A 12,293-nucleotide genomic window follows, 5' to 3' on the forward strand; every position below is an offset into this window, starting at 1 on the left:
CAATAGAAGCGTAAGTTAACATAAATTATTGGTTTATCTGTTGAAAAATACAGGGCCGTAATTGGAAAATAATCTGCAGGTTGAAAAAATGCCATTTGAAAACTAATTTTAAACTTAAATTAGAACTTCTAAACGCTAAGCAAATGATGTTGAACAAGATTAAATCAAACGTAATCGGTATTTTTATGATCCCTAAGTACCAAAGGCAAAATCAATAGGAAAAAGACTAGGTGAAAAAATTGGCCAATTATCGCAAACATTTTTTATTTTATTTATTTTTTTTAAATTTTTATTATTATTTTTATTTTTAAAGATTTTGTTGACCCCGTCATTTCCGATTTTTTTTTTTATTGGCACCTATGGATCACAATAATACTCTGCAGGTTGACAAATGCTACTTAAAAACTAGTTTTAAGCTTACATTATGTTAAATCAGTTGATAATCAATTCGACCTATCAGTCCGAATCTGGGAAAATTTAAACATTTAAACGCTAAGAAAATGATATTGAACAAGGTTGAATCAAACTTAATCGGTATTTTCATGATGGCTACTATAAGGCAAAATCAATAGGAAAGCGACTAAGTGAAAAAATGGACAATTTTCGCAAAAACGTAAAGGGTATACCGCTGCTCTCAAGACTTTCTTGGGATGATTTTATGACTCCACCATTTCTTGATGTTTTGTGTTGTATTGGGACCTACAAAATCAAAATAAGCCCAAAACAACGTTGGTCCATTTCATACTTCGTAATATCACGTGGGGTATCCACATTTATGTTACTGCCCCTTGGATTGGTAAAGTACAATCCCGATTGCAATACAATAATTCCATTATCTTCATTTGTCCTTCTACTCGTCCATTCAGCAGTGGCGTATCTACTATGAGCATTGAAATAGGGATACGGTACTGTGGACGGGGTTGTGGTGAGGAGATGGGCTTGATGATTATGTGAAGGGTGCTCGCAAAATAAGATGATATGAGGTGATTGGTAACTACTTGAATGTGATGTTTTTGCTTCGGACATTTTAAGTGACGGGCGTTTGGCTGATGGGTGTGATGCGCCTCTACCCCCGTGCACCCCTAGATACGCCACTTCACCTCAGCAACACTCCTATTTACTTAATATGTGGACAGTTACCGTTGAACACCCATCACACTATTACGGTGGTAGTGCCAGGATCTGCGCGACAGGAGGGCTAAAGGCCCCGACCGGGCCACAGGGAGATTATTATTATTATTATTATTATCATCATCATCATCATCATCATCGTCGTCGTCGTCATCGTCGTCGTCATCCTCATCATCATCATCATCATAATCATTATCGTTATCATTATTATTATTATTATTATTATTATTGTTGTTGTTGTTGTTGTTTTTGTTATTATAATGATGAAAAGTTAACACAAACGGTACACAAATAGGTCAATGAAGGCGATGTGGTTGCTAAACGAACAGATAATTATAACTATTTATATGTATATATTTAATTTCAATAGATAAAATTATTATGCACTTTTTAAAAAATGACACTGTTCGGCTGATGTTTGAACGTAATTAATTCACATTAAAAAAGAATGAATATATGTCGTTTCATGGGCCTAATTCAAAGTAATATACGGTAGTCGGATAACTTACAATAAAACGGCACGTGAATTTATGTTATTATTATTACTATTTCCCCCGAATAGGGGGGGCCATAGCCCCCTGCCCCCTCCCCCACTCTGGCGCCACCCCTGCACTATTATAGAATTTATTGTGGTATATGTTTTTTTTGTGTTCAGGAACATCCATTCTTATTTACTTACTATGTGAACAGACGTAAAGTTTTTCAGCTCACCGAAAACCACCACCACATTAAGAGCAGTAGAACTAACATCACCATCACGTGCGCACACGATGAATGTTTCTTTAACGTTGTTACAGCTCCTATTTAATAAAAAAATATTTATACAGACCTAGTGTTATTATTGACGTTAAAATATTTGGAAAATGTAAACCAATAAAAGTGAATTATATATTAAAACCATTATTTATTATGATAATAATAATTATTATGACTTTTATTATAATTGTTGTTATTGATTTCATCTCAACTTAATTGAGATTAGTGATATCATAGGCCCACATTCGGCAGAGCAGGCTTTTCGTTTATCATTCCATTGAGATTATAAGCCACATTCGGCAGATTAGGCTTTTCATTTATCATTCCATTGAGACATAGGCCTACATTCGGCAAATTAGGCTTTTCATTTATTATTTCATTGACATCAAATATGCCTACATTCGGAAAATTAGGCTTTTTGTTTATCACTCCATTGTGATCATACTCCTACATTCGGCAGATTAGAATTTTTGTTTATCATTCCATTGAGATTATAGGCCACATTAGACAGAGTAGGCTTTTAGTTTATCATTCCATTGAGATCATAGGCCCACATTCGGCAGATTAGGCTTTTCGTTTATCATTCCATTGTGATTATAGGCCTACATTAGGCAAACATTCAACTGACCTGCACTCTGAATGGCTGTGCTGTAGGTTTAGTGAATTCATGGCTTAGGGGTCGCACTGCTTCCTCCTCCCTGCGTTCAGTTGGCTGGGTCAGAGATTTAATACAATATCAATTTTTTTTTTCAAATAAACGACCACTTTTTGACCTATAGTCATTTTCATGATGATTTTTAACTTATGGTACCTAGGAATTATGTTTATTTCCATTTTTATAACTGAAATGAGTGAATTATTGTGGCATTATGTCTTAACAAATATTAGCTCATGATACCCCATGGGTTGGAGTTGGGTTGCAGAGAGCCTTCCTTAGGTTGTAAGTTGTCTTTATGTTTTGGTGAGATCAGCCTAATTAAAATGAGATGAAATCAATAAAATCAATTATAAGTAATATTAATTACTATTATTATTATAATAAATAATAGTTTTAATATCAATTCACATTAGTTTACATTTTCCAAATTATCTTTATACTGAAAGTGTTAAATTGGTAGACAGGTTCTAGAAGATTTCTGAAAAGTATTCATTTTAAAATATATTATTTAAGGTACAAATAAACATGATACAAGTGGTAAACAAATCCTTAAACACATTGAAATTAAGTGATAAGTACAATAAGCTGAAGTAAACTGATTTGTTGAATTGACAATGTGAACACATACAGAAAATTAAGCACAAAGCAGAAGCCATCATCACCTATTCATCATCATCTTTACCATCTTCATCTTAACCATAATCGTCTGCACCACCATCATCATTATCAGGCCTAAAAAATTGTTTATTTGTTGTCATATTGTAAAAAATTGAATACAGGGTCGGGCGGATTTTTTTTTTTTTTTTTTTTTTTTTGTAAAATCATAGAAACATCGTGCGATTGTGCGATTGCCATTTTTTCACGGAAATACGATCATATTTTTGTTTTTTAAAAAAATCAAATAGTCACGGATCTAAGCCAAAATCGACGAAAAACTAGTTTTCATTTGATCTTTTAAACTTAAAAAACCCTTTTTTTTCTTTTCTTTTTTTCCCGGTTGTTTTCTGTTCTGCACCTTAGAATCATACGGTCGCGTTCTGTGGCACCATAAAGACTTTGTAGGGAAGCATCACCACAAAACAGCTTTATTAAAAATAACTCAGTTTTAGTTTTTAGTTTCAGAATGTTCAACACCCAGAGAGCGAGTGTTTACGTTCTACGAGTGAATACCATGTTTGCAAGTGTGTTCTGTTCTTTAGTATTCAAGTTTTCGCTCCTCGTACGCTGGTCACTTAAATGCACGATGAAACTACTTGCTCGGCCCCACAGCCAACTGAACGGAGGGAGGAAGCAGTGCGACCCCTAAGCCATGATGATGCACTGAACCTAGCATGCCATCCCGAGTGCCTGTCAGTTGAGTGAGACTCCCTGTGCATCTCCCCTGCAGTCTGTTAATCGCCTAGTCCTGTCAAGTATCACCGCCAAGCAATCATCAAATGATGCCGCAAGGCTAAGTACTCAACCTCGCCAAGGCTCGGGCCTTCGCCAAGGCCCGGGCCCAGACTCAGCGTAGGGTTACCGGCGTATTACCGACAAGAAGCCTCGTCGACCCCGGAACCCGTCAGGGAGAGAGTCAGGTGGTTTTTGTTTGCATGTGATTAGAATATATTTGGTTCAATTGTACGTATGGTATTGGTGTTATTACCTGCAGAAGCAATCAGCGAGGATACATTAGGCCTATTTATTGTATTATTGTACAGCGAAATTGCTTTTTTTGCCTTATTTTTAAAAATAATTTTTAGTGATTTTAATGGACATTTAGTATTACCTTAAAGTACCTAATATTTTATATATAAATAGAGGCTACTAAAATGGTTTTATACATTATAAAATATGCAAATGATGAATATGAAACAATTGGAAATGTTTAGAGGCGTATCTATCTAAACTTCAAACCAAAACGAAAAGTGAGAATAATAAAAAATAAAAATCACTTTTTTTTTAAAGCAGCTGTAGGTGCTAATAGTAAATTTTCAAAATGCATTCGTGTATACTGTAGATGCAGCAAATGATGTTTATCCATTTTTCTTGCTAGTACTTATGATCATCATGTTTGTTTTGTTATTCTATGGATATGAAATAAAATATTTGTGTATGTATATTTTAGGTCTATAATTTTAAAAATTGTATGATTTTTCTGCTCCTCATCTTTGTTTTTTTTTTTTGTTTTTTTTATCTTTTTTCCTCCTCTTGCTCTTCTTTTAGTATAGCTCTGTTTTCTCACCACCATTGTCTTTTGATCTCTTTAATTAATTTTATTCTGCTGCTTCTTAATTTGCTCTCTTGTTTTCATCTGTTGGTCTTGTGTATTTTCCTCACAAATCAACCCCCTTAAATTTAACTTTGTCTCATGTATTCATTTACATTCTTTTCTGTTTATTATCTTTAATATGTAGGTAGCTCTCCTCATATTTTTTTTCTCATTGCCTCTTTCTTTCCTCACTTCGTCGTTAATATGCTCCTTATTTATAGCCAAGACAAAATTTACCTTTATTGCCACTGAATAATGCGAATTCCTGATATGAAAATGCTATTGTAAGAATGATTAAAAATATAGTAATAAAGTCCTTTAGACCAAAAGACTACAACAAAATACTTGATTTTATGTAATTGTACTTTTTGCTATTATTTCAGTCAAATTTAAAAAAATGTATATATCATCATCTTTATTTCGATAGCTTTTAGAACTGCTGTATCACTTACAAAACCAGTACTTGCAGTATAATAAAAGAATAAATAATTCATAAATAAATCAATATGCAATGTTGTTGATTACCTCTTAAGCAACGCATCAGCATCAATGCTAGTTGCTTGACTTTCTCCATAAATTTCTCATCCAACGCCGTTCTTGTCAATATACACATTTCGCTGTTAGATATGTTAACATCTTTTTGTATTTGGATATCGTACAGTATAATAATTTGCTAACGCTTGGATTCTTGTTCAACTGTTTTGCACTAATAACCATTTCAGTTTTATATTATATTATTTGACAGCATCCTGTGTATTCCTGTATTCTTACTGATATTGTTGTTCTTATGAATTACCGTATAGTATTCGATGACAGTTAAAAACAATTTATTTAGCATCTTAATTGTTGGTATATTTAATCCTATTTAATGTTATTATTATTATTATTATTATTATTACTATTACTATTTTAATTATTATTATTATTATGTTCTTACGTATTACTGTATTAGATGGCAGTTATAACAATTTACTCAGCATTCTAATTGCTGGCTTAACTTAATCCTATATAAATGTAATAATAATTAATATTTTTTTGTTTTTGTTATTTTTATTATTATCTATTTATTTATTATTAATATTTCATATATTTTAATAACAGTAATTCTAGATCTGCATTACGGTTTTTCCTGGCATATGTGACTGACATCTTCCAAATTTAGTTACTGAAGAAAGATTGTCATATTAAAAATCCTATAAATGTAATAACAATAATATTTCTTTTTTGTTATTTTTATTATTATTTATTTATTTATTTATTATTATTATTATCATCATTATTATTATTACTGTCATTAATGCTTGTTCTTATGAATTACAAAGTTATTGTTAATGTAAGTACATTAGAATTATTGTTTTGTGTATTGTATCCTGGGCACATAAGAATCATAACAGTTGGTTTTCAACTGAGTTGTTAACCCAGGTTAAACAAGAAATAAATAAATAAATAAATATATTCAAGTTGACTGTTTCTAAGAGCAGTAGTATTTCATATATTTTAATAACAGTAACTCTAGATCTGCATTACGGTTTTCCCCTGGCATATGTGACTGACATCTTCCAAATTTAGTTACTGAAGTAAGATTGTCATATTAAAATAAAGGTAAAAGGTGGTCATCCTGAATCGCAGTGTATATTATATTTCTGATATATCAGACAAAACGAAATTTAATCAAATAGCTGGAGGTCCTACCACATCCCTTGGAGGTAAATTGCAACGTTAATGAAAAAGGGAACTCTTGACAAGAACATTTATGAAAGCATAGGCCTATATCATCGGGTTCTAAACCAGCTAGGATATACAGACTACCAAAAATGCATAAACATCGGGATATAGACAGTACACCTCATTTCAGGTCGATTTTATCTTTCATGATATTTACAAAAATGGGCTCGCAAAGTTCTTATGCAGCATTATTATATCCTAGCTCTCCCCGACGGGTCGCCCCCCCTGCTGGCGCCACCCCTGTTTTTAATAAAGCAGGCAGGAAAAATGATACGGTAACGAAGTGATAACCATATACAATTATTAAAACGATATAGACAGTACACCTCATTTCAGGTCGATTTTATCTTTCATGATATTTACAAAAATGCGGTGGCAAAGTTCTTATGCAGCATTATTATATCCTAGCTCTCAACGACGGGTCGCACCCCCCCCCCGCTGGCGCCACCTCTGTTTTTAATAAAGCAGGCAGGAAAAAATGATACGGTAACAAAACCAATGAATTAAGGAGACAAAAGATTGCCCTTTACTTTTAAAACAATAATTCCTGACAGTGATAATTTGGCGCACTACTCTCAATTTATGAAAGAAAATGATGCTGCCCACTTGCCATATACTTAATATACTTTACTTTAATTAAACGTTTGCTTTCTTATATCTATAAACATTTTAACATTAAAAAAGTCTTATCAAGCGGACGATACTACTGTATTACAAGTTACCGTGACGTCATAAATCTTTTCACAGCCAGTCCTGCGAATGCGACACCATAAAACCGCTAACATAGGCTGTAATTACAAACGTAGGTACTCTGGATTATGTATTACTTGATTGAGGAATATCAATCATACCACAGTAAATAAATTTAGTTTATACAATAACATGATTAGTGATATAATAGGAAAACAGTAAACAGCTAATAATAATAATAATAATAATAATAATAATAATAATAATAATAATAATAATAATAATACGGTAATAACGACTAAAATACTAATACTAATAATTACAAATAACGAACTTTAAAATTTAGTGATAAGCTAATTTAACCATAGAGAAAATAGAATTACGATCAAACTTAACATTTCAACATTGGTTATCAGCATAGCGTGATACAAGAACTCATAATAACATTAATTCCTTTATTAATCAGAGTATTTTTTTAGCTTATCTTATGGTAAATATATATTTCGAATTGATAACCATATACAATTATTAAAACGATAGTAAAATATTAAAATATCAAATTATAAAATGTACAGTTAATTCGCAATATAACATATTCATTGGTATTCGAACAGCCTGGGTCGGTGTCCCAATGCATACAGTAGCCTATGCACAAAATAACTGTGCTTTTGCCTAAAATGTTCTTCAACATTCCTTCTCTTGGTTTTTGGCCTGTTGGGCTATTAACTGTATAACTAATACACAGTACAATATAGTAGTATACACCTATCTATTTTGTCTAATAATAACATCAAAATACTTTTAATTTAACTAAAAGTTAAACAATAATTACAATTCAAATCTGAACTAAAAAGAGCCAGTCGTACAGGCCGGATAAAACATAAAATGCAAATTAATAAACAATGAAAATTGAATATAGCTCTTATCGATGCGCTGGATATGTGACAAGTAAAAAAAGTGTGGGTTAGTCAGGTATAGGTCATTGGGACCTTGGTGATGGTCACAATAACTCAGTCACTCTTAATGAGGAAAACACTTATATTATTACTTTAATAATATAAGTAATATTAAGTTACAAAATCCTAATTACATTTTGATAAACATATTTAATTAATTTTTGCTGGTTTTCATATATCATTTTTTTCACCAAAATAACAGGAACCACTAAAGGGTGTATATGGCAGAATTGCCTAATTGAAGAATGCTTGCCATCCAGGGGCCGGCTCTCCGTCTATCGACAAGGATTAAAGTACAGGTTAAAAATAGTAAATTATTACAGTATATATAATATGAAATTGGATATAAAGTAGTGAAATCATAAAAAAATATCTATAAATATAGTTACAAGATATTCAACTGCTAAGATTAAATTAAAGTAACTACAGGAGACCGATAATTGTATTATACAATATTATACACAAGTTAACGCACATCGCGTTGGACACAGAACGCGCATCGCGTGGGACACAGAACGCGCATCGCGTGGGACACAGAACGCGCATCGCGTGGGACACAGAACGCGCATCGCCAGGGACACAGATTGAACAGTACCATTAATTTATAGTATGCTTTCTTTTTTGTTGTATTGGTTCTTATACAGTACTGACAAAGGGCCATTGATCCCAATTTCTAACGTAATTATTAAGATGCTGTATCTTACTTTTTCTTTGTAAATTTTTATTGATGATTAAATGTATGTTCGATGTAATGCGAGCTTTTGTGCTTTTAGCGCATATTGATGGTAAAATATTTGATTTTAAAATGCCTAATACAGAGTTTATGAAGTCATTCAGGCATATAATGAATGAATGAATGGTAAGCAACGTCTGTTGACAAACGACTTTGGTACTCACGTACTCAATAGGAAACGACAACAGAGCAGCAAAGACAAAACAGAAAATCGTTTTTGAAAAACCTAAAAATATCTGATAAAAAATTTGCAATTTCAACATTGACTGTAAACAGTGGTTGCCAATATTGTTATACTGATGAAGAAGCAGCAACTAAATCGACAGTTAGGCCCTAGTGGGAGTATTATTGTTGACGATGGTGAGGTACTAGGATTAGGTACGCCTAGGATCCATTATTGCAGGAAACATTGAAGGACGTTCTTAGTTTGCAGGTTATGACTTATCGACTACTTTGTAACAATAATTAGATAACTTATCGACTACTTTGTACAAGTTTGTGATCAGTTTTGAATTAGATAGCTTATCGACTACTTTGTACAAGTTTGTGATCAATTTTGAGTTTACTGCAGTTTGATTGCCGTGTGCGGAGAAGCTGGATCGTCTTGAATGGCTTTGTGACACAATCCTACAGATGCATTGTTCTCATCTTGCCTATGAGGTCTTTTCCCACGATTTGATGGCAAGTCATTTTATAAGTTAGTGGTAAAAGTCAAATTCAGTAATCCAACTAGGATCTTGGACAGGTCTCATGCAATTTGTGCGTTGTCCGTCAATTAAGATTTGTTGAACTTCAAATTCCGTATAGTTGTATCTGCAACATGGACAGGTCTTGCTTCTGTACAACCATTTGGTCAAACACTGGACATCTGCAAATTTATTGCATTTTGGGCATTTCCATTGAAGATGGCCCAAAACGTCTAAGCAGATATAGCAGTCCATTTTGTTGTTGGTGGATCTTTCTTAACTGAAAATAATGAGCGTATGTTGTTGGACACTTAATTATAATGGTACCGTTATGTTGTTGGACACATATTTATAATGGTACCGTACAACAATAGGCAATATTTTGTATAAGAAAATGAAAATATATATTGCCGAATCCAATAATGAACTTGTGTGTAATTTATATAGAAGATGTACGTTAAGGAAGAAGAATCGTTTAGGGTTTAACGAAACACTCTGGGAAGTGATACACTTTTTATTTTCCTAAGAACCAGTTAGGGTTTAACGAAACACTCTGGGAAGTAATACACTTTTTATTTTCCTAAGAACCAGTAAAAGTTTCCCCAGGGTCAGTTGTTATTTTCTGGCAAATGTCAGTCTCAAAATGTCCTTTTTTTGTTATGTTATACACTTTTGTAACATAGAAATGTATTATTGTACCAGTATACACTGTAGGCTACTGGAATGTAGGTAAAAGTGGCCCAAGAAAACATGGCTTTTGGAGTCTCAAAATAAAAATGGCATTGGACAATCCACCTTTAGCTAAATTTGTTAAAAGTTAAGCAGTAAAGGATAAAAAAGAAAAAAAAAGTGAATGAGAGGAATGGAGATATATGAAAAGCAAACTTACCGAGGCAGTTGGAACGGGGATTTAAAAATGGCATTGGACAATTCACCTTTAGGTAAATCTGTTAATAGTTAAGCAGTAAAGGATGGAAAAAAAAAGTGAATGAGAGGAATGGAGATATGAAAAGCAAACTTACCGAGGCAGAGCAAACTTACCGAGGCAGTTGGAACGGGGACGCTGGCGGAGAGAACATGGAACGGTGACGCTGGCGGAGAGAACATACGAGGAGTATGGTATATGATTTTGCAATAGACCATGATATATAGAATATACGAATGAGGGAACACATGGCTGAAGAAACAACTACGATAGCAGTTGCGGTGAAGACATAGCTGAACAAATAGCATGGGCGTGTAGACAAGTACGATTGGAAATTATATCGATTGTTGTGGTAAAAGTGGCGCAAGAAAACATGGCTTTTGGAGTCTGAAAATAAAAATGGCTTTGACAATTCACCTTTAGCTAAATTTGTTAATAACTAAGCAGTAAAGGATGAAAAAGAAAAAAAAAGTGAAGGATGAAGCAAACTTACCGAGGTAGTTGGAACGGGGATTTTAAAAATGGCATTGGACAATTCACCTTTAGGTAAATTTGTTAATAGTTAAGCAGTAAATGATGGAAAAGAAAAAAAAAGTGAATGAGAGGAATGGAGATATGAAAAGCAAACTTACCGAGGCAGAGCAAACTTACCGAGGCAGTTGGAACGGAAAAGAAAAAAAAAGTGAATGAGAGGAATGGAGATATGAAAAGCAAACTTACCGAGGCAGAGCAAACTTACCGAGGCAGTTGGAACGGAAAAGAAACAAAAAGTGAATGAGAGGAATGGAGATATGAAAAGCAAACTTACCGAGGCAGTTGGAACGGGGACGCTGGCGGAGAAAACATACGAGGAGTATGGTATATGATTTTGTATGGTATATAATTTCCAATCCACATTCAAACTATGTTCGTCCTCATGGCAACAATTACTATATTCCTACTCATACCAACAATCGAGATAATTTAAAATCGATATATATATATATATGTATCTTCCAATCGTACTTGTCAACACCCCATTATATTTATTCAGCCGTGAATGCTTTGAGGACGAACATAGTTTGAATGTGGATTGGAAATTATATTTATTGTTGTTATGAGTAGGGATATAGCGATTGTGTCGATTGTAAATTATCTCGATTGTTGGTTTGAATGTGGATTGGAAATTATATTTACTGTTGTTATGAGTAGGGATATAGTGATTGTATCGATTGTAAATTATCTCGATTGTTGCCATGAGTACGAACATAGTTTGAATGTGGATATGAAATTATATTGATTGTTGTCAAAGGAGAATAGCTTTGAAAACGAGGCTGAAATGTCGGAAAAGCGGTATACAGAGGGATACTTGGTGGAGAAAGGGCAGCGGTGGCAGACGAGCTCGTATGGTGCGGTTGGACAATAACAATAACAACTAAATTACAAAAGTAAACAGCCAAATAGGAAAACATAAAGAAAAGCACAACAAATTAATCTGGAATGTAAATAAAGCCAATAGCTTAAGCATAGACCTATTAATAGGCTTAAATTTTATGTTAGAAGAGGACGCTCATCCAAGCGCTCATCAGGGATGGTCAGACCACTCGAGCTCCGATTTTTTTTCGCTACGAAGTCGGCGAATTTTTAAAGCATTAATACTGTAGTCGAAGTTTCCTTGACTTTATGATATCATACATCGCCATTTGTGGTAAAATTGTAAATAAATTTTCATAAAGTTTATTTTGTCGAAATAAATCACTGGGAGTCAGTAATGCGGAAGTAGAAAGAAACTAGACGATGAAC

Source organism: Anneissia japonica, unplaced genomic scaffold (genome assembly GCF_011630105.1).
Source record: "Anneissia japonica isolate Jap-2015-1 unplaced genomic scaffold, ASM1163010v1 scaffold288284_len1145801_cov181, whole genome shotgun sequence".
Lineage (NCBI taxonomy): Eukaryota > Metazoa > Echinodermata > Crinoidea > Comatulida > Comatulidae > Anneissia > Anneissia japonica.